This window comes from Antrostomus carolinensis, unplaced genomic scaffold (genome assembly GCF_000700745.2).
Source record: "Antrostomus carolinensis isolate BGI_N321 unplaced genomic scaffold, ASM70074v2 scaffold12828, whole genome shotgun sequence".
NCBI classification, from domain to species: Eukaryota; Metazoa; Chordata; class Aves; order Caprimulgiformes; family Caprimulgidae; genus Antrostomus; species Antrostomus carolinensis.
In genome coordinates, this window is record NW_010335110.1 from 25804 (window position 1) to 30578 (window position 4775).

The following is a 4775-nucleotide window of genomic DNA, read 5'->3' on the forward strand; positions in this document are numbered from 1 at the left end:
GGTTCAGGAGAGATGTACACTGTCCAACCAATGGAAATTACTTAATGAACTGCCCTTAACTCATCAACAGAGCTACTGAGATACCTGCAAGTAGAAAAGGCGATTGCACAAAAATTCTGATTTTTCTTTTCTCCTGGTCCTGGTGACCTTCTGGAAATGCCCGTGTGGCCTCCTGTGCAGCCTGAAGGACCAAAGCTCCTTCGCTGCTTCTCACTCCTTGGAGACTGCCCCACTGCTGAGGGCCTTGCCTTTTGGATGTTTGCTTCACAAGAATCACAGAATGGTGGGGGTTGGAAGGGACCTCAGGTGATCATCCAGTCCAACCTCCCTGCCAAAGCAGGTTTCCTACACGAGGTTGCACAGGAAAGATGCCAAAAATACATATAAACAACTTTAACAGCTCAGTTCACAGGAGCTTTGAAGTAAAAAAAAAAAAAAAACAACCATTAGAACTTGTGGACACATTTCACAGGAGCTTTGAAGTAAAAAAAAAAAAAACCAACCATTAGAAAATCTGAGCATGGCTAATTAAATAATATCTACCTGAGCAGGAACATCACCACTCCATCACTTCCCTCCATAACTCCAAAAGAAACCCAGAGGCTGCAGATGAGTCCTTGCAGTGACACTTCTATGGGTCCTCCTCCAGGGAACCGTGGCTTCAGGATGGTCTTCCAAAGCCAAGGAAATCCTTTTCCTATGCATGGCTTAGCTGAACACATTAAGCACACTCTTCAGTTGGCTTCAGCTGTCTCTGAGCTGTTTCATGTTGTTTATGGTTTGCCCACTAAGTGGAGCTGGGGACTCTCCCATGCTTCCCCTCCCGGGATGGTGCCAGCACATTTATTTTCCTCCCTGGCCAAAGTGACATGGTCATCTGTTGACAACATGGCTGCAGCTCACACAGGCCCACGCTGGCCCACGGCTCAACCATGGGCAGGCAAGGGTGATGGTACATCATTTGCTTTCCATCACATAAGTTTGAGGTCTTTCCTCTTTTTCTATAGAGAGGACAAGTTTTTGAACCCAACCAGCGTAGCCCTGTGCAAGTGAGCACAGGAACGTCCAGGTTTTCAGAGGGTGAGGAGTGTCAGAGGTTCCTGCTTTAACACTTTCCTGCTTCAGCTTTTTTCAGAAATTCCATTAATTAACCTTTCCAGTATCTACAGGTACTAAAAGAAAAGTCTATTAACACAGAGGCTTTTCAGGAACCTCCTCATAGCTCAGTCCTCTTGGACCTCATGGTCTTCCCAACAGAAGGCCAAGTTACAAGGAGGTTCCTGAAATCTATTTTATGTAAACCACATGAAAATACCTATAGCATGATATAGCAGCTCAGCTACAAAAGCATTCCTACTATCGGCCATGAAGATCTATCCAACCATTAAGGCACCTTCACTAGAGACTATCCAACACCTGTACAAATTTATACACTCCCAGTGAGATTTCCCCAGGAATTTGGGAAAGCAGCTGATGATGAATTCATCCACACACCACCACCTTTCCTGCTGCCAAAGATCACATCAGAAATAACCTCAGAGGAGAACAGAGCATGTCTCTAGAGAAAATAGAGGACATGGAAATAAACCAGGATAAAATTACAGCTTTACAGAACTCATTGCATTACCCTGCAATGGAAAGATAATTAGGAAATTGTTTTGGTACTAATGATTCATATCTAGCTAGGCAGGAGCTGTGTCAGTCAGGAACATGACTTTAATTTAACCTAATGCTGCGGTACTGAAATATGCTTTGCAATATTTTTATGCTCAGGAATCAGATAGTCCCAGTGTGCAGCCTCTGCCCTCGCTGCCCCTTCTCCCCACATCACCGTCCCAGACAAGGACATTTGGAAATTACCTACACAACATGAACAGCAGCTAATTGTCCTCAATGTTGGTTGCAACCATGCAGGTTCAAACTGAAATAGTTGTGCTAGTGGGATTATTTTCCATGAAGCTGATTATGATTTCTGAGACTCAGTTTATTACAGTATGATCATTTAATTGGTGAGGCTGGATAAAATCCATAAGATCATTGAAACCTTACACTGAGACTGGTCCACACAGTGGTCCTACTTGGAGCAATCTCTGAAAAAGATCTTTGATGTTACTTCAGATGTTGGAGTTTCCTCATAAATGTCCCTTTCCTGGCAGTCAAGTCTGTAGGAAAAATTCAAGCCTTTCTATTCAGTAATACCAAACCTTGCTCTATATTAAAGAAAATAATTGCATTCAATTTGTATCAGCACATTGACAGTGTTGACTGAACTAAAAATTTGTAAAGCAAGTGTATGTATGCAGTATATATATATATATATATCTATATCTTATGGTTGTCTCTACAAAGGTTTTCTCTACAGGTAAAATATTCGCTTGACAAAAATTTACAATTCCTCATGGAAACGTTGTCTATGGAAACCATACTACTGGTATGTGATGAGACAGAAATACATTACCCATCACTGCATAATACCCTGTGGATGAGCAGTACATAGAGTAGATTAACGTATAGTTTTTCTGTTTACGAGAAGAAGTCTACTTGTTTTTCAGTGATCACTATACAGTTACACGGCAAACAATGAGTTCTCTTTAGTGTGTAATGAATTTAATGAATTTCAAAGTATTTAATGAATAGTAGATTTCATCTTTTCCCCTTTCTTTGCATCCCAGACTTTGGAGTGACTCGATATCTCTTCCAAACTTATAGTGGGAGCTTCTTTCTCAATAGCAGCCTGGTCAAGATACAAGGCACAAGGATGGCCTTGGAGGAAAACAAGTTCATCATAAACCAGGTCCATCCTAAATATCATAAGCATATACTAAATATTATGTACTTAAGTAAACTAAAATGAGAAATATCCTTGTAGTCAGTTCCTTTTAATCTAAGAAAAGGGAAAAAGATTTCATAGCATAGAAAATTTGCTAATATATTGAAACATATTGTCATTATTGCTTTATTGCCAGTTATTGCAGGGTTCTTATCAGCACATCCACTTAGTAAGCGAATGAACCCTTTCATGACGCAGCTCTGGCACCAACGCTAACCACAGGATGGGATGAGAGAGCAGAGCTCCAGGCATGGCAGAGGAAGCCCGTCCTGGCTTCATGTCCATGGGCATGTGTCTGTCTTTGGAGGCTTTTGGCAAAGCAAAGAGATTTGGTGATCTAAAGACAAACAAACCCTTCCACATTCCACTTAACCCCTGACCTGCCCATTCCAGCCAAAACCACAGCAGGAGCTGGTGTCACACCAACCACAGCTGAGGGTGGCTGAGAGGGGACCCAAGCTCCTGGCTCTGCTCTTGAGGCACCCATGTGGCTCCTTGGCTGCAGCAGAGATGCACAAGTACATTACTGGGTAGGATTTGGCTTTAAGGGCTTCGTTCAGGGAGTGTCTCACTCCTGAGTAGCCTTTGCATGTTACTGAGATAAACCACTTAATAAACACTGATGAGAGGATCACAGTATGTAAATGTGCTGCTGGTGGCAGTGGGCTGTATTTTGGTGAATATATGGGAGAAACATCTACGTGCATTTCCAAGATGCCTGAAGAGGATCCTCCCAGTTAGATCTGCTCCTCTTTCCCAACCCTCATACACAGATGTATAAAAACATAACACAAGTTTAAACTTTCACTGTGAATTCAGTTTTGTGCCAAGTGACTGAAAAATCCCTTCACTGCACCAATTTCCTTATTGTTTACATGCAGACTGGTGCTACCTTTCTGGCTAGATAGCGTTCCCATAGCAACATTACTTTTATCACAGAAGAGGATTCACTGGATTAAAACAGACGCCTTCAGGTAATTAAAATACATGAAATTTCTTTGTTATTTACATTTCTGCTAGCGAGGAACCACAATACTCGATTCAAACCAGGATGCTGAGGATCTTTGCGACCGAACAAACAAGAAATAAAGCTGTCAGTGTTTGTCTAGTACAAAATGGGGACTTGCCAGCTGCAGGAGGCATTGCACACAAAAAGCCTCCCAGTTTGGAGCATGCGATGCAGAGAAGGGCAGGCTGTGCAACCTGGTATTTGCATTCGGAGCTGGAGCCAGAAGGTTGGGGTGAATGGCCTGGTTTATTTTCTGAAGAGGCAGTTTTTCAAGAGAAGACATAATGCACTGAAAGCACAAGAGCTTTAACTGTGGTATCCTGGTCCGAATCATGGTGAGGGGTGGATTTGAAGGTGGTCACCTGTATCCCAGGTGATTTCAGCTGGACATAGTATTTTCCACCTCTACCTTGCAAGACATCAAACGTCCAGTTTTCTAGAGGCTGTGCAAAACTCATTTTTTCTGAAATTGCAAAATTTGAGATCTCATTAGAAGAGCTCAAATATTTAAACTATCTAATCCTTTCCATCTCTGTCCAAAGGGTTTGCATTTTGGATTTTGCTTTGCTCCCTTCGCACTTCCAGAGGGAGGGTCCAGGGCTCACTTCCAGCTTTACCCTGGTGATGCTCGTGGCTGCCCCAGCCTGTTGCAGGTGAAGGCAATCACAGGATTCAGTCTCTCCTGTAAGGTGACAGGGATCACAGCAGTTCTGGGTGTGCTACCACTGGAGTTGGAGCAAAAAAAGGACACTTAGCAGGGAAAGTTGGATCTGGAAAAGCAGCCTTCCTCCGGGCACTGAAGGACATTTTATACCGGGAGCAGGTTTCCTTCTGCTGGTTGATGTGGCCATCAAGTAAGAACCTTGGAAGAAGGTGTTTTTTCCTTGCCCTGAGTGAGCAGAGAGCCCAGCCAGTAAAAGGATTTTGGTTAATGGG